Raw genomic sequence first — 19,275 nt, forward strand, 5'->3', positions numbered from 1 at the left:
GAAGAGCGAAGTCTGCGGCGGTCCCGACCGCTTTGGAGACGGGTACTGGGGGGGCGGGAGCTGGCACTCGACCGCCCACACCAGCAGAGCGAAAGCCGGGCGACGTCCAACGGCCCGCGCTTGCAACGGGCCGCCGAAATGAAGCCCCTCCGAAGCACAGGAGCACGAAAAAACACGTCCGCTCAACTCCGAAGCGACGACCGAACTCCCCTGACGCACCCGCACAAGCTATCTAAGTACCCGCTAATCTACGCGCTACCCTTCTCAGTTGCGGAGAATGCAAAACTGCATCTAACGCGGCAGCATGGCACAAAAGTTCGCTACCTACCACAGGAAAAACTTCACTCAACGTTTCTGCACAGCGAAGTTTTCACGGCGCACTCGCAGCAACGGTGGCTGCCATGATGGAATGCGTTGGTTACTAGGTGAATACCCACTACTGCCGCCAACTCTAGTAGGCAAAAAGACAGCGGGCAACGCTGAAAGGGTGGCATCATGTCAGCGCCCGGTTGTAGCACGGTTTCAATGCACGGGCTGGCCGGGCAGCTTTTCCTCTAGAGTCAGTAGTATTAACTCTATGGTCTGGAACATAGAGTTAATACTACTGACTGTCTGGAAGACACCATATCCGGGCAGTACTTCCGGGTAGTACAAAGCTGCGCGGGTCCCATAGGATCCCGTGTTGACAGAAGCAAAATGAGCTCGACGCTCCCAATTATTTTGCGACGTGGTCACCACCTCATCCCCGACGCGTCCGATCTATTTCAGCGATGAACTTGGCATTAGGGGAAAAAGCTTTGCAGCGCTAAACACGTTTACAGCGCCGACGAAAGTGCCGGGACCGTGACGGCGTCTGCTACTCGCAGGTTCACCGATCGATGGTCGCACGAAGCGAAATTTTAAGTGAAATTTCTAGTTTAAACTAATACTCTAGGTGACAAAGATTTCTCAAAAACAGCCGATCAAAAAAGAAGAGTGACGCAATCGGCGATGATCGCGCTTTAAAAAGCCAGCGAGTCCGGTGGACCGCAGGCTCGCCTGCTGCGGTGCGCCGCTCTTTTGCGTACCTGCACGCTATGCGTGCACTTTCATTAAAGAGTGCTCGTTTGCGTCGCCGTTACGAATACATGGTGCAGCGTTAGCTTGCCGTTCTGTTGCGTGTCTCAGTGACAAAATGCCGCGACCGTCGAAGCGTGAAATCTGTTTTGCGATTCCGAATTTAGAGGCGGTAAAACAATTGAGGTGGCCGGGCGAACTGAAAGGCCGCTCGCTTTCCTTGTTTGCTCTCACTTTACTTAATTACGCTCTTGCAGCATACATTCCCAGTTCGCACTTAATAGCCTAGAATGAGGGTCAGCAACGGCCGAGTTCCATGCAGCCGACACGGCGGAGGGCTGGACGGCAAATCGGGGTGGGGGGGGGGGAGGAGTAGGAGGGGGGCTGAATGCGAAGAGAAAAAAATTCAGCGAATTTCTAATAATATTTGACAATAATCTGGCGAAGTGTGAAGATGGGGGGGGGGGGGGGGGTAATTCAACTGGAGGACGCCAATTCTCTGTTCTTGTCTCGCTGTCTAACTCCATTTGAAGTCAAAACTGGCGTGTCGGCGTTCAGATTCTACGACCCCTGCACTAGAAAACCAACACAGTCAGTGATGATCGTATGTAAATATTGGGGCCCCGCGCCGTGTATGCGGCTGTGCTATGTGATGTTATAGAAGTACATCATCTCTGCAGGCAGCGGGCGTGTGATTTGGTGCATGTTTTGCGTCCTTTAATAGCGCTTAATTTGTTTATTTGGCACTATTGCCCCACCTACTCGCTAGTATACATGTACCCTGCCGTTCGTAAATCGTGCGGCGTAAAACGTTACGCAAGAATCATTTAGTTTGCGAAAATACGAAACAAAATTCCCACTCATTTCAAAGGCGGTGCCAGGCCAGCAGTGTCAGCTGAGTCGGCTGCGCAATTCTTGCGTTCGCTTGCATGCTGCTGCTGAAGCAACCTTTTGCAGTTACCTCAGCATATGGGATGAGCAGCGCTCCGTGTTTATGCTACTCGTGAAAGTTCTTTTGTCGACCGCACGCAAGAAGAAAAAACTGTAACTGTCGTCAAACAGTTAAACCACCCGACCTGGCGTTACCGTCCCACGCCGCGACCACCGCGACAGCTCGCTTAAAAGAAAGCCGACTAATCGGCTTCTTTTAGTGGATATTATTTTGTTTGGCCTGTGCAACTACTTTAAGGGCTATTTCATACAGTATGCAGTCATTTAAACACGCCACAAAGCGCCACAACCAACTTTCACTCTGGCTTGTAATTGAAAACACATGGAGGGCGGCGAGGGTCGTCTGCTTTTGTACTACCCAGAGGCGTCGGCCGCTAGGGGCGCTGCATGTCGCCAAAACTCCAGCGCAGGAGGCCTATTAATTAAGGTATGTCAAACGGTAAAATGGTCAAGTTTGGCACTTTTATGTAACAGCTCTGACAAGTTTCGCGCTTGTCTACGACAACAACGCGAAGCTCGCGGACGCGAGCTCACTTTGGCGCGTTCAGTATGCGAGGGGCCCTAGCCACGTTTTTTGTTTTTTTTCGTTGTGTGATCCACCACTAGGGCGCCGACGTAGGCGCTCAGCTCCCGTTTTTGTCGCTGAACTAGCGGCCAGAACTTCACCACTGGCTCCGTAAAGTCCAGTGGAGCGTTTGGACACCAAGGCGACCCCCGAAGACCATCGTGGGGTGACTCCAGCCCAGAAACTTCCCCGACAACGCCGGCAGCACCGCTAGGCCTCGTGTTCAGGCCTAATGGTACGGGCCTCCCCGCCGAGGCTCATCGCCGACCGACCACTATGGCGAGCTCCGGGATACCACCAGCAGCCATAGAGTACGACGAATCCAGCGGCTGGACGATCCATCCACCCAACCCATGGACCGAGGTGATCGCAGCACGAACCCGCCAAGCTCTCCGAAAAGCGCGAGCCAAGAATCCAACGACGCCGAACAACAACTCTGCAGCCAAGCGTCACGAGCCTGCACGCGCCATTCCACCTCCCCGCCTTCCCGACTCGCATTACATCACCGTCTATCGACCAAGAACGGGCCTGCGAGTTGGAGCTTGGGCCACGCAAGACATCGTACAAGGTTTGATCACCTCAAGTAGTCTCCCGCGGGCGCACTTCCTGGAACGAACAGGTCACTATCCAAGACCAACCGGCGCAGAATCTCGTCGTAGCCGGCACCCCAAATCCTGACATCACCACCGTCCTCTCACAAATTACAATTATCCCTATCGGGCAAACTAGCTTCGAAATCACTGCCTACATGAAGCCCCCTCCCGGGACTTCCCGAGGAGTGATCCACGGCCTGCCGAGAACATCGACAATGACGCCTTACTCGAACTGACTGCTGCCAATAAGCCTTACCTAATTCACGCAAGGCTACTGGGCCGGACATCTTCAGCCCTTCTGACCTTCAATGGAGCAAGAGTACCTTTCTACGTGAAAGTGGGGTGCGAAATCATTCGCTGCCGCCCGTACAGACTGGTGGAGCAAGTTTGCCAACACTGCGGGGAGGTGGGCCACCGCCGGGGCGTATGCCCCCACCCCGAGTCCACAAACTGTTTCAAGTGTGGGGCCGCTAGCCCGCCACCAGACTCCACCTGTCTCCCAAAGTGCAAACTCTGTGATCAGCCACACTCCACTGCCAGCAAAGAGTGCCCCAAAAGGCATCTTCCTATACTCCGCCACCCCAGCGGGCACGAAAGCAACAGCCTGTCCAGTTCCAGGCCCGTCTACAACAGCAGCAGCGGCACCAGGCACCCCCTGCTGGAATGCCGGATCCTCCACTACCCACGGCCCAGATGCAGCTGGTCAGCGGCCGTACGCGCCACTCCCACTGCTCCCTCCCAACCTCTACATTAACTAAACGATGTCCCAGAACAACACCCCCTATATCCCTACATAGCAGCCTTCCTAAACAAATTCTCCGCGCAACAAAAAGCATTCCAGGCACGTCTAGATGCCCTCAGAGAAAAAGTGAACAAACTAACCCCCTCCCTTCTCCCGCCTCTCCCGTCCCCGGAGCCCGAGCAGTTTGATGAGCGTTTCGACACTCTGCTGGGCACCATTATAAAAGCGCTGCCCGAAGCAGCCGCCCCACTACACGCCGCAGTGGAAGCACTTACAGGACGTCAGCTGAAACTGGAAAAGGCAATATCCGCCCTCTCATCAGCCACGACCCAATCCCTAGCCTCATCACGAAAAGGGAAGTACCATCCATATGACGACCGCAGCCTCTCCTCGCGACCCCCCATCTAGTCTCTCGTAATGACTTCCGCCCCGGCGCCGACCCTTAGTATGCACTAATGGAACTGCAGATCGTACAACAGCAAGAAAGACCAATTTGGCCTCTACGTCCTCCAAAACCTCCTGAAATTGTCGCCCTACAAGAGGTAAACACCCCGAAACCCCAGCCTCCGAAACTACGTCTCATTCTCTCAAGACCCGCAAAACAGAACGGCCGTCATGGTAAACAAAAATCATCCTGCTCAGACCCACAATCTTCCTCAAGATGAGGCCAACATCATTGTGGAAATTATCCCCAGTCACGCTTCTCAACCAGCATTTACATTCTTGACGTCTACAGCCCACCATCCGCATCCCTCAAGGAAATTGACACCTGGCTTCATGAAGCGCGCAAGATCTCCAAGCAAGACCTCCTGATGGGAGATTTCAACGCCCCACACCACAGCTGGGGCTACGCACAAGCCACAAAAAAGGGCACGGCTTTATTACAAGCCACCCAGCATCATGGCGTTGTACTATACAACGATTTGACCCAACTAACCAGACTGGGCACGAGTGTGGCACGGGATACAACACCCGACCTCACTTTTGCGGCCAACACGCCAAACGTTCAGGTCTCGCCTACCGGCCACATTCGGCAGCGAAAACGTGTTCAACAGTTTCCGGTTTGTTGCACAAAGTGCACGTTGCAGGACCAGCGACAAGCAAGCCTTTCTCCTGCACCCACGTCTTAACGTAAGTGTACAGGTACGTAGTTTAAAGAAAAAGGTTTGCACGGATGCTGGGACGGCCATCTTTTTAACACGAGATAACACGTCCTGGCCAGGAACGGATCTATACACTGATCGGTAAAGTGGCACAGGTAACAACACATCCTTCAAGTCTTTAGTAAGTGCCTTTCTTGACACAGCTGCTAAGTACTCGAGTAAAACCCGTACTGCTAGAAACCTGAAAGAGTCTACAACCTCCTTCATATATCCTTTAGGGCTGCTACAGCTTTCGTCTGCGGATGAGTCCGATGAGACAATATGTGTTGGCAACGCTTATGACAGCACACTTTGTAAAAATGTTCGCAGAAAAGGATCATTCGTATCCCGTAAGAACAAAAACCGATTAACAAGCTGGCGAATGTAAACGTGACACAACCCAACCCCGCCCTCCTTAACTCGCCGTAAAGATCGGTTCTGCTTGAACGCTCCCAAACTGAATACCAAATGAACCCGGCAAACACACGATGTATTTTCTGAACTTGAACTCTCGAACAATGATTGGGCTACGACCGTGAGTTAGTACCCGAGAGTCGAACGTTTTACTCCCTCGCCAGTAACGGTGCGGAGTACCTTAGGATCTCCCAATGTCCGTCCGCGTCCATACGTGCGCACACCACCACCAAGCGAAAATCAAGCGAAATTCGATTTGAGCCGTGAGTTGCAGTTTCATTTAGTGAATAACGAAGGTGCAACTCACGGCTCAAATCGAATGACGGTCGGGGCGCAAATCGGATGTCACTCGGGGCGCAACTTGGATGCCATTTCGAGTCCCTCCGCACCCTCACCATTTTTTTTCCCCGTAATTTCTCTGTTATATTTTTTCTATGACTAGGACACAGAACAGGGAGCTGGTTAGGCTTCAATGTTGTCCCGTGACGGTCCCTCCTGTAGTTGCAGTTAGACATGTCTGGAATATGTCGGGTGCTCCCTCAAAAAAATCGTGTGGGCGCGTTTATTTCGGTTCTTTTTATCGCCAGATAGTCTGCTGCCGGCGGTGTTCATATTCGTATAATACAGTCAAACCCGACTATAACGAACCCGGATAGAGCAAATTATGCCATAAATCGAACAAAAATAAATCAGTTACAGAAATACACGTGAAACATATTCCTTATAACGAACTTCACATCTGATATATCGAACTCGGCGTGCCTAGAATGGCCTCCAAAATGCATGGTCTCAGAGCGGCGGCTGAGATGTTGAGTGGCCGCGACCACTGAGCAAAGGCCGCGACTGAGACATTGCGCCTCGTATGGAGTGGCATGACGCCCGACACTTTCCGTAACTGTTTCCCATGCGCGGAACTCGCGACGGAACCCGCCCAGCCAGTGAGTCCGTACGAAGACAGCAGCTCGCCAACCTTCCCGATGCTGTGCCGCAAGGAGTGTCCTTCGAAGATTTCCTGAGTGTCGACGACGACGACATTGCCGTCACTGTAAGCCCCTTGGACGCGGGCACCGTCAGCAGCACCGTCGTAATGCTGATAAAAAGCACCGAGGAGACAGAGTATGTCGCGAGTGAAAACCGTTGCTTTCGGCATTCGATGTCCTCCGCCAATATTTCTGCGATATCGACGGACACGGACTCTAACTGGTGCAAACAATCTCTTGTGTTAAGAATGCTGCGCTAGTTGACGCTGCCAAAACGAAAGGGAAAACAAAAATCACCGCTTTTTTTGGAAGTAGGTAGTTAACGCGCTAAGGCGGAAAGTAGCTTTACTATTTGCAATAAATCGATTATGACATACTTTATTTTGTTCGTTTTTGCATGCGGGGATGGCAAGGGGAATCCCGCGTATTGCGAACTCGTAACAATAAACTCGTTATAGGCGGGTTCGGCTATATCGAACTATTGGATATACCGAACTAATCGTGACGCATATTGCAGTTCAATATAACCGGGTTTGACTGCATACGTAGTTCGATGTGAGTCTTAAATTTCTCACTTTATTTAGCCTCAGGATTATCCGACACTATATTTTAATTAAGAAAAATCAAATGTAGCGTGAACGTAGCTACAAGTTTTAATCTTGGAAATGTAACTGGAACGCGTTCCTTTCGCAATGAACTTGCAAGGGGAACTCGTTTCAAACTTTGGAAGGAACGAGGAACGAGCTTTCGTTCCTGTTTGAGAGGAAGGTGTACGACCATTACTATCTAGGAGGAAATGGTACGACACTGCCGCCCCTGTCTTTTTATCGGGCGGCGACTGAAAGGTGCGGCATCCTCTGCTCCTTTGTGATATTCCGGGTCACCCACGTGGTGTTCCGTACGGCCGATGTGCTCGTTTTAAGTTGTATTTCGAACTCTAATTTTTTTTAAATGCAGAGCATTTCAGTAACTCACGATGTCACCCGCGTTGACGTCCGTAGTCGTAGTCCGCACCCCTCCCCCTACATTATATAAAATAAAATACTATCCGGCGCCTGGTTTCGATCCCTCGACCCTGCGGGCGGAACGCAATGTACATGGGGCTCTACCCACTGCGCCACAAAGCCGACACAGAATGGGAGGCTACGAACGCGCCTTATATCCTTGACTCATTCAAACTACGTCAAGAAGCTGCTGATACAACGCATTCACTACCACCAACTCCCCAAACACTAAACGTTAACGCAATACACCACCCCCTATGCGACGCATTTACTCGAGTCCCCCTCGCGGGGAGATGGGCCCAATTTTTTTACTCTGAAATGCCTGGCTAGGCCGGACGTAACTCAAATCATTCAGTTGAAGTTACGTCTTGTGACTTTAATTAGCAATTTTGGGTTCCGTCGGACGTAACTGTAGACACTGGCTAAAAGTTCCGTAAAAAAAAAAATCTCTTGTTTTCAATTTCGGGTTTCCTCGGAGGTAACTCTAGACACTGCGTAAAAAAAAGTGAAAGAAAAAATGGAGCTTGCTGGTCAGCCGTTGTGGCCTCGCCTCACACGAAAAGACGACGTGCATAAATTATGTACAAACACACAGAAAAAAACGACCAAGTCGCATGTACACAGCTGTTATCGTTTTTCGCTGCCTTACCGTTAAACGAATTGCTCAGAATATTTAATGGACACTCCAAATCTGCATACTATGCCCACATTTTGTTATCAATGCTAATGATGCATTCAAAAACTCGTCCCTGCTATCACTGTTGTCTCCTGTTGGCATATCATTGCCTCTTGTGACGCAAGTGCAGATGTTAATCGCGAACAAGTTGTCGAGAAACGCATTGAAACGCTTTAATTAAATCAGTTGGTTATTAATAACACGAATATGAAAAATACTATACACTATACGGCACTTCGTAGAAACTAGAGCAGCACTTTTCTTGCTTTTGATAAAGAAAATTGTTCTATAATGCCATCAAAGTTTGTTTTTACAGTTTCTTCTCTTTCCACACTCTGCAAAGCAACATAAGAAAGTCTGTCGGGGGCCCTTGTGGCCCGAGAATAGGAAAGTATTAATTTTAGCTTGCTGGAGGACTTTTCACAGCCAGCGATGGAAACGGCTATGGCTATCTGAACTTTATCTGAATCGCGACGCTCAGGTTGGGAAAATCCGTTGTCATCCCTATAGTGTGTGATAAATTTCAGAAGTTCTTCAGGTTTTGATAATCTCCGGTCGACACGCCGTGAAAAAAGCAGTGGGCAATCTAAAGTCTCTTCATGGAGGTCCTGCCCGCTACAGTCGGAACGATGAAACTCACCAAAGGTGTAACAATTTTTTAGTTCGTTCTCGTAGTCACCGAAGCACAGCTTGTTTATGCCCAGGTGAAAGCCAAACTTGGCATCGGTATCCTGCAGGAGAGTAAACCTCTCGTCGATTTCAGAATGAAGACGGTTGTGTGTGTATTTCATGACCCTTTGTATTTTCGGCTAGCCGTTCTCGCTTCTAATTTGGACTTTTCAGCAGTCATCTGTTTTTTCTTTCGCCTCGAACGCCTTTCAACATTGACATCCCACGACTCACGGAGACCAAGCACTTCAGCGAGTAACTCACTCATCAGCGTTTCCCTTTCGTCATAAAACTGTTCTCTAAAAGCGTTCATTTCTAAAGCAGCCTCCTAAAAGTTCATTTTTGAGTCTTGCAGCCTTTTACACACGATCTATTCGAACCAGTACCTTGTTACAAAAGCCGAGCAAAATAAAAACATCGTATCTTAACATCCGCTGGTGCAATAGCTATAGTGTGCGATCACTTCTTGTTTTACTTGTTTCTTTGTCGTTATTTGCCACAACTTGGAAAACTTCAAGTATGTCTTCAAGGTACCTACTGGCTGGGGGTTTAACGCTTTGACCCTTGCACTACGCCCCCGCCCCTTACTTGACAACAATAGCAACCGCGAGTTTTAAATACCAGGGTTTCTACAATTCCCTGCACGTACCTGCAAAGGGCTAATGGAAATAAAAGGGCGCAAATTTTAAGCACCCCCCCCCCCCTCTCCCCTCTCGCCGCTGCTGGAATACAAACTAGAACACATGAAAACACATGCATGCAGCACGCACGCAAGCACACTGGATATCATCCCGTGTTGCATCCCGAACTCCTTCATCCGGGCGTACCTAAGTATTCATACATGTGGGCGGTGCGGTGCTTCCCGACAATGAGAACAGCTTAACTGCTTGAACAGCGGCATTGTAACACAAGGATAGCTCGGCGGAAGGCGAGAACGAGAGAGAGAGAGAGAGAGAGAGAGAGAGAGAGAGAGAGAGAGAGAGAGAGAGAGAGAGAGAGAGAGAGAGAGAGAGAGAATGAGAGGAACAACTTTGTTGATACTCAAGGATCAGGCGAGGGGGCGGTCCAGAGGGCCGCCGCGACCGCCAGGGCCCGGGTGGTCACCAAGTCTTTTGTGGGTATTTGTGGGAGTGGGCGACTGCTCGGGCATGCCGGCAAGCTGCATGGTATGTGGGGTGCATGTGTCTAGGGAGACGGCGGACTTTAATGTGTGCGCGGATGTGATGAACTGGTATGGGGGTGGGAGGGGTATAGGAGGGGGGGGGGGCGTGGTGTTAATAGCTTGCAGGTTGTAGTGCCCTGTGGAAGACGAGGCTAGCCGCGTGAGTTGGGACGTGTGGTGAGCGTCTAGGTGCTCTCTGATGGTATTGTGGACGCCCAGGGCTAGGAGTCTGTCATTGGGGGTGTAGGGCGGAAGGAGTATTGCATGTCGGTAGGTTTTCCGCAAAAGGGCATCAAGCGTGTTAAGTTGGGAGGCTGCGAGACGAAGGTAGGAGAGGTGATACATAAGACGGTTAATGAGAAATCCGTGGACGAGCCGTAGACGATCCTGTTCATTGAGGCCGTGCTGTTTGTTGGCGATACGCCGGATGAGGTGTGTAGTCTGCGGGGTGTATCGTTTAATGTATTGGAGGGTGGGCGCTGGGGAGCGGTTGTGGGTAAGAGCAAGCCCCAGGAGGCGGAGTTGCCAGACTTGGGGGACTGGGGTAGAGCGGATGTAAAGCTGTATAGGAGGGCTCGGTGGTGGTTTGTAGTGGGGCGGGGTGGATATGAGAAGGGCGGATTTTGGGGAGAGTAGCTAAGAGCGAGGGGCTCGATGTGGTGGAGAACTGCGTTGAGGCCAAGTTGCATAGTTGTCTTAGTGGGTAATGAAAAAACAAACTTTGATGGCATTATAGAACACTTTTCTTTAACAAAAGCAAAAAAAGTGCTGCTTTAGTTTTTTACGGAGTGCCGTTTTCATATTTGGAAGAGAGGGGACACTCCAGGGGCGCTTTGCCGGGGGATGCGGGGGGCGCCGGTGCCTCGTGTGTGTCCCCTCTTTTCGTCCTCGCCTTCCGCAGAGCTATCCTTGTGTTACAATGCCGTACCAATAAACCCAAACAAGTACTCTGCAACAGTGACTTCTGCAGCTGCGCCGCCATGTTACTGAAAAATAGCCCCGCTGCCATTTTTCCCCCTCGTGCACAAGTTGGGCAGACTCGGCTCGGCGCCCCCCTCCCCAGTGCAGCGGCACAGCGGTACGTGTCTTGGTTTGCCGCGTTGTGCATCAACAATGGGCACCATTCGCATCGCTCAGGAACACCCAATAGCAACGTACGTGGCTACTGAAACACTACGCCTGTACATCAGGCTCCTCACGAGGCTGCCTTCTCACCATCTGGCGCAGCTACCTCAGAATAGACCACGATCTACTTTTTCAGCCATTATCACAACGCACAGGGCTGGAATCCCTTCAAGGTACGCCCCTGCGGCAACACCGTCCTCCCCGTTGTGGTGTCTTGCACAACCTGAGGCTCGTCTCAGTGTTCCGGGAATTGGAAAAAGGGCCCATCTCCCCGCGAGGGGGACTCGAGGAAATGCGTCGCATAGGGGGTGGGTGTATTGCGTTAACGTTTAGTGTTTGGGGAGTTGGTGGTAGTGAATGCGTTGTATCAGCAGCTTCTTGACGTAGTTTGAATGAGTCAAGGATATAAGGCGCGTTCGTAGCCTTTCATTCTGTGTCGGTTTTGTGGCGCAGTGGGAAGAGCACCATGTACTTCGCGTTCCGCCCACAGGTAGTGAATGCGTTGTATCAGTAGCTTCTTGACGTAGTTTGAATGAGTCAAGGATATAAGGCGCGTTCGTAGCCTTTCATTCTGTGTCGGCTTTGTGGCGCAGTGCGTAGAGCACCATGTACCTTGCGTTCCGCCCGCAGGGTCGTGGGATCGAAACCAGGCGCCGGTAAGTATTATTTTTTTATATCGTGTAGGGGGAGGGGTGCGGACCTGTTGTTGAGAGCGAGGAGGGTAGCGTGATGCGGGAGAGGAGGAGTGGGGGAGAGGGCGCACCTGGAACGGCTGTTGCGGACGCCGAGGCACGCCGACAACGCCGGGTGACATCGTGAGTTAAAGAAATGCTCTGCATTTAAAAAGCCGACTTGTCACAATTGGCCCTTCAACAGCTTACGCTGCTCTTACTGCATGAGCGGTACAACGACCGGAAACATGTGTACACGGATCGCTCAGTAACGTCACCCAGTTCGGCAGGGGCGGTGTTTGTGCCAGCAGATTTTGCCACAACTCGATTCCGTGTTGGCCATAGCTCGACAGCTACAGAACTCCCAGCCATTCGTGAGGCTCTTGATCATGTCATCGGAGCTACTCCTCAAAATTGGGCGATCTTCGCTGATTCCAAGGCTGCCTTACAGAGCTTACGTGCAGCCCTGCGCTACGGCCCCCTCCACCAACTGGTGACGGAGATAAGAGAAACATTCCATCAAGCCTTCACAGCCGGCCATGACGTAATATTCCAGTGGCTTCCAGGTCACTGCGGAGTCTTCGGTAACGTGTCGGCGGATGAAGCTGCCCGTACAGGCCATGAGAGCGACAGCACCATTCTGCTTCCGCTTTCAAGGACCGATGCCGGGAGGACGCTTCGCTCCTTTGCACGCAGGATTACCATGCAGCAATGGAATACACCGGACTTCTCGAATCCCCGTCTGTATATTCAGGATCCTCTTCTTCAGCGCCGTATTCTGTATGGGCTGTCTCGACCCCAGTCAACTTTACTTTGTAGCAGGGTGTCGAACCGAAATTTTTTCGGGTTCGGTTCGGGTTCAGGTTCAAGGCTTTCGGGTTCGGTTCGGGTTCAGTTCCGGCACACCATTCCGTTCCGGTTCGAACCGGTTCGAACCGGTTCAAACGGGTTGGAACGGGTTCGGAGAAAAAAAGAGCAGACATGTTTTTTCCTGTTAATTTTTTTGTGTTCGATTTTCGTTTCCTTGTCAGGTTTCTTTGTAAAAAACGAAGCCATAATGTAGGTTTTTTAGATGCGACGCTCAGAGCATCTCTTGTAGGCGGCCCTGTCCTTCCTGCGTGCGTCCGTTGTTGTCCGCGTGCGTCCGTTGTTGTCCGCAGCCACTCTCCCCCTCTCCTCTCCGATAGCGAACACTCTCTCGCGAGGGGCATTGGATTGGATTCGATTGGATTGGCTTGGCTTGGCTTGGCTAGCTTGGACTGGATTGGATTGAATTTGGATTGGATTGAATTAAAATGGATTGTGTTGGATTGTGTTGCGTCATAGCCGCGGCACTCTTTCCGCGGTCTCCTCTCCTTCGGGCGCGCTGCGCATATAACCGGTGTGCCGCTCCCCGGCGGCCTTTCGGTCGACGGTTGCTCTCCGCTTGCGCTTGAACCCCCCTCAGCGTCGCATCACACCAGGGTTCCCGCGAGGGAAGGGGGGCGTAATTTTTTTGTGAAAATGTTTTGTTTTGGCCAAAAATAAGCAACCCTGCAACCCTTTTTTTCAACTTTGTTCGAAATCTTGAATGCTTGCAGAAAGTAGTCAACCAACACATCCAGCACTTAGATCAGGGAGTCCGGAATCGGAAAGTCCCTCAGACAAAAAGTACTGCTCTGTCCCCATCAGATAACTTACAAACTTGCTTGAAATATTTTTCTCTCTTCCCCAGTCATGGCGTTCTTCTACCGATGGAATGACGTCATTACAGCGATGTAGCGGCTATTTGCCGGCTTTCCTTAAGTTGCGACATTAAAATGAAACCACAAAAGCGAAGCAGAAACGTAAGGCGTATCTGCTGGGACGAGCAAATCACGCACTGCTCCTCTGTGCTGGCAATAGCTATAATTTTTGCAGTGCTTCCAGATGCGAAGATAAGAGTGAGAGCGTTGATCTAAAGCCTTGAAGAGTTCCTTTAACTGTAAAATGTACTGCAAAATGTTTTCTATGGTAGGTCCACGATTACAACATTAACTGAAGCGAAATGAAAAATTCGCTCGGGCACATAAGACTCCGTACCCTGCTTTTTATGGCCGCAAGTTTATTTTTATTGATTTAGTTTATTTCATTTTTATAATTTAATTTCATTTATTCTTGGATCATAACACTGCAATTTTATACCCCGCAGTTGTTTTTTTGAGGAAGAAAATGACGGACGATTACGACACTCTCTAATGCGAAATTTGAGTGCAGCGCGAACTGTAGTCTTTTCGGCGACGGCGCATAGATGCTGTGCCTCAGGAAGTGATGATGATGATCGTTGGATGTTTATGGCGCAAGGCCAACTGGGGCAAAGAGCGCCAAAACAATAGTCGATGATAGGGGTGGAACCTTAAACACTAAGTAAAATCAGCAAAAACAAAAGTAAAATCACAACACGACAATGAGCATGGCTGGTGTATAGGGCTAGATTTCATGATGCGTGATAGGAAATGAGGTTTAAAAACTTGACGTCGGACAAATACTCAAACACACGTTTCACGGAAACAATGGCATTATCACCTAGGAAAAACGATGGATGTAGGGGAATATGTTGTCTGTAGAGTTCTCTGGAGTGTTTGTGTCGTGTTGTGTGAAGTGCCTTGCATGTGATTAGTATGTGCACTACGGATTGGGCCTCTCCGCACCTGCTGCACTGGGGTCTAGAAGATCCCGTCAGCAGATACGAGTGCGTCGCATGGGTGTGCCCTATCCGCAGCCTACCCAAGGCGACTTCAGTGTGTCTGTTGTGTGAGTCAGATGTGTACCGTCCCAAGTGTGGCTTTATTACATGTAGTTTGTTGTCTGTCTGTTCGTCCCAGTGTGTTTGCCATGTTCTGCGCAGGTGTTGTCTTATGTGTGGCTTGAGGTCTGTGTAGGGTACCGTTGTAATGTCCACAGTGTTCCTGAGGGCAGCAGCACCGGCCCTCTCGTCTGCCAACTCGTTTCCAGCGATCCCAGCGTGTCCTGGGACCCAGCAGAGGAGCAGCTGATGCTTTTGTGCATACACGGACATGATAGTGCTGAATACAAGATTAACTATGTGGTTTTTGGGGGGCTTGTGCGATGACAGTGCGCGAACAACACTCAAAGAATCTGTATAGATGATGGAATTGGGAATTTGAGTTTCAAGAATGTGTCGTACAATCAGTAAAATCCCATACGCTTCTGCTGAAAAAATTGATGTGTGCACGCTCATGGTTCTGGCTGCATTGAAATTAGGACCATGAGCAGCGTACGACACCATACTGGAGGATTTAGAAGCGTCAGTATAAAATTCTGCACATGTGTATTTAAACTGCAAAGACAGAAAGTGCTGCAGTATTGCAGCTCGTGGTACACGATTTTTGTCAAGTCTCTAAAAGAAAGGTCGCACGACACCGGGCGAACTTGCCAAGGCGGTAAACTGTTAGAAAAGGATGACCTGCACACATCTAAAAACGAAGCACTTAGATCCGAGGCTCGCTCTCTCACTCTAAGTGAAAAGGGCAGAGGAACGGATGGGCGATTTGCAAGGAGCAGAGATGTTGATGTATCGTTAGAGACAGGATAAAAAGGATGATTATTCAGTGATGAAATTTTAAAAGCATATAGCAAGTCCATGTACGTTCGTTGGTTCTCAAGGCTCCACTTATCACACTCGACATACAGAATCTCGACAGGGCTAGTGCGAAAAGCACCCGAGGCGAGACGAAGCCCCAAGTGTAGCACTGGGTCAAGCATTCGCAACGCTGTTTTAGTCGCCGACCCATATACCACACTGCCATAGTCTAAACGAGACCCAACCAATGCAGTATACAAGCGAAGCAGGAGTTCTTTGTCGGAACCGTAGGATTGGTGGGAGAGAACCTTAAAGGGACCCCGAAAAGCTTTGTGAAGGTGGCAATCAAATGCATTCAGGTGGTAGAACACATAAGGGGGGATTTTTGAGCCAAGTGTGAGCCCCATACGTTGTACAGATAATTTGTAAACAATTTTTGAAGATCGCCTTTCTCAACCGATGAGCGCGACGCCGCAGCGAGCCGACCGCGGGTGACGCAACGGCGACCGCGGGTGACGCAACGGCGATCGCTGCTGACGCAACGGCGAAGGCGCCCCCTGATTCGCCCAATCGCCGGCAAGGTCGGCCGCCGGCAGCGTCACTGCCACTGGCTTCCGCCTGCTCTTCCTCCTTCCTGCGCGATCCCGAGGCAAAGGCGGCAAAGGCGGGTCCGCAGTGATTGACGCGAGCCTAGGCGGAGGAATGTAGCTAGCTGCTTTGAAGGAGGCAGAGAGGGAGGAGGAGTCGATCGGCAAGTGGGGAGAGGTGCATTTAATTGCTTCTGGCGCAGCTAATACTGAATGTAGATCAATAATTCCAACGGCATTGCATCGCTATATTGGTGCTACGTGACAATACAGGCCTTTTGTAACTTTTACAGAAGGCTTTTCTGGGTCCCTTTAAGTATATTCATTGTTTTGAGACATTTATTTTTAAGTTCCTTGATGTGGGGAATGAATGTGAGTTTGTGATCAAACACAACACCTAAGAACTTGTGCTCCTTGTTCACAGGAAGCGATACGCCATTAAGATGAATGTCTGGGTCCGGATGGACACCGCGCTTCCTGGAGAACACAACGCAGGAGCTTTTTACCGGATTCAATTTAAAACCATTCTTGTCTGCCCAGCCGGCAAGTTTCTTTACACCAAGCTGGACTTGACGTTCGCAGATTGACATATTGCATGATTTATAGGATATCTGGACGTCATCTACATACATGGAATAAGAGATTGTAGGTGGCAGTGCCTTACCAAGAGATTTCATTTTTACTATGAAGAGAGTGCAGCTCAACACGCCACCCTGTGGCACGCCATTTTCTTGCACGTGAACCTTTGAGAGTGCACCACCGACTCTTACTCGGAACGTCCTGTCCGACAAGTACCGTAAAAACCCGCGTATAATACGGACCCGCGTATAATACGAGGTGTAATTCGGGGACATCAAAATCAGAAAAAAAAAATTCATCCGCATATAATGCGAGGTAAAGAGCACAGAAAACATTTATTTGCACTGCAGTTACCTTTAAGTCATTGTCAGTTTTCGCTGGCACTGTCTCCCGACGTCTGTTCAGTCATCGTCAGGTTCGCTGCCGCTGTCTCCTGAAGTCGCCTTGTTGGAAATGTCTTCCCACAGAAAGTGGTCCTCAGTGCCATCAAGGGCGTTCTGGATGCCGCATTTCTTAAAAGAGTGACTGACGAGCTCCTCAGGGATGCTGGCCCACGCATCCGCGACCCAGCCACAAAGCACCGCTGGAGAAGCCCGCGTCCGCCATCCGGTAGCTGTTACTTACGGGTCTCCTGACCTCATCCACTGTTGGTAGCAGGACCTGATGCAGTCTTTGAAAGGCTTGTTGATGCAAACGTCTAGCGGTTGCAGCTGGGATGTCATTCCTCCTGGAATGACGAGTTCGGTGCTGGGTTCGCACAACAACTTCTTCACGGAATCGGCCAGCCGGCAGCGAAAGGCGTCCAACACGAGCACTGACGGGAACCCCAAACAGTGCTCCAGGCCGCCGACACCATACAGATTTTATCCCGTCAAGCACCAGTTGCTTTCTCCACCCGCGAATGCTGCCTTCGGTGACGCCGAACTGCCGTTCTGCGGCGCAATTCCTGATGGTCTCGGCACATAAAATAACTTTTCTGTTAATTGCAGCCGAATACTGTTTTCGTGCACCCGACATCGTGATAGACTTGCGGTGAACGTGCCGATCCTTCAAAACAATCAAAATGGCGCCGGCTGAGAGAAGCAGCAGCCAGCTAACGGCACCGCAAGATGGCGCACCCTCCGCAGAAACCGAAAGTGCAAATTTTCGGCTGAAAACTTTGGGATCCACATATAATACGAGGCACAAATTTTACATAGTAAAATTTGGAAAAAAATCTCGTATTATACGCGGGTTTTTACGGTAACTGACAAGAGCGTTCAACATGTTACCCGAAACACCGAATGACTTGAGGTCCCTAAGGATCCCATAACGCCAAGCGGTGTCGTATGCCTTCTCAAGGTCAAAAAACACAGTTAAACAATACTGCTTGTGCGCGAAGGCATCCTTGATGTACGAGTCAAGAGCTAACAGTTGATCGTTCGTCGATCGCCCCACCCTGAAGCCTGCCTGGCAGCTCTCGAGAAGACCGTTGTACTCAAGGAAGTACACGAGCCTGCGATTTATCATCTTCTCGAAGAGCTTGCACAGGCAGCTCGTCAGGGCAATAGGACGGTAACTTGAGGGGGATGACGGGTCCTTTCCCTCCTTCAGGAAAGCTACAACTATAGCCTTCTTTCAAGAGTTTGGAATGTGCCCCGAAAGCCATATCTTGTTATATAGGTGTAAGAGTGTTAGAAGAGTGTCTGCGTGCAGGTGTTGTATCATTGTGTATGTGATGTTGTCTGGGCCTGGAGCTGAGGGTTTACACGTGCTCAAAGCAGCCCTCAGCTCATGCAATGAAAACTCTGAGTTATAAGAAGATGTTGACCTATTGTTATCTAGTATAGGCTTCTTTTCGGCCGTTTGTTTGTGTTTCATGAAAGTGTTTGTGTAGTGTGCGGAACTGGACACGTGTTGGAAGTGTTGTGCGAGGGTGTCAGCCTGGTCTTCGAGTGTGTCCCCTGTTGTGCTGACCAGAGGCAGGCTGTGTGTTTGTTGTCCTTTCAGTTTGCGTATTCTTGTCCATACTTTCCGTGTGTCTGTGTATGAGTTTATTGATGTTATGAAGGAACGCCAACTCTCTCGTTTTGCCTCACGGCGCACACGTTTTCCTAACGCCTTGGCCCGTTTGAACAAAATGAGGTTACCCGACTTGGGGTACCGACGAAGGACACCCCACGCCTTGTTCTGGGCCTCTCGCGCCCGCCTACAGTCCTCATTCCACCACGGCCTCCGCTGGTTGCGCGGGGCACCAGAGGCGTGGGGAATGGACTTTTCGGCGGCGTCGAGGATGTGCGCCGTGAGGAGTTGGGTAGCTTCTTCAACGTGTAGGTGTGTTATGGATGTGTGGTGTAGTTTGGATGTCTCTTTAAATGTATTCCAGTTAGCTCGTGCTTCATTGAACCTATTATGGGAAGATGGACTGCTTGGGACTTTACCTATGTATGTGAGCGAGGTGGGGAAGTGGTCACTGCCATATGGGTCAGTTCCCACTCCCCACTCGACAAGAGGAAAGAGAACTGCGGAGCCAATAGCCAAGTCAAGACATGAGTATGTGTTGTGACCTATGTTATGGTATGTAGGCTGTTTATTGTTGAAAAGGCATGCTCCAGAAGATGTAAGGAATTTTTCTATCAGGCGACCTCGGGCATCCGTTCTGGAAGAGCCCCAAAGAGAGTTGTGAGCATTAAGGTCGCCTGTAAGGATGTATGGTTCGGGCAGCTGGTCAACCAGCGCCTCGAAGTCGGAGCTCGTAAGTGAAACATCAGGAGGAATGTATATGGAGCATACCGTTATCAACCTATTAAATATTATT

This window comes from Haemaphysalis longicornis, unplaced genomic scaffold (assembly GCF_048455015.1).
Source record: "Haemaphysalis longicornis isolate Haplotype H1 unplaced genomic scaffold, Haemaphysalis longicornis Haplotype H1 scaffold_10, whole genome shotgun sequence".
Lineage (NCBI taxonomy): Eukaryota > Metazoa > Arthropoda > Arachnida > Ixodida > Ixodidae > Haemaphysalis > Haemaphysalis longicornis.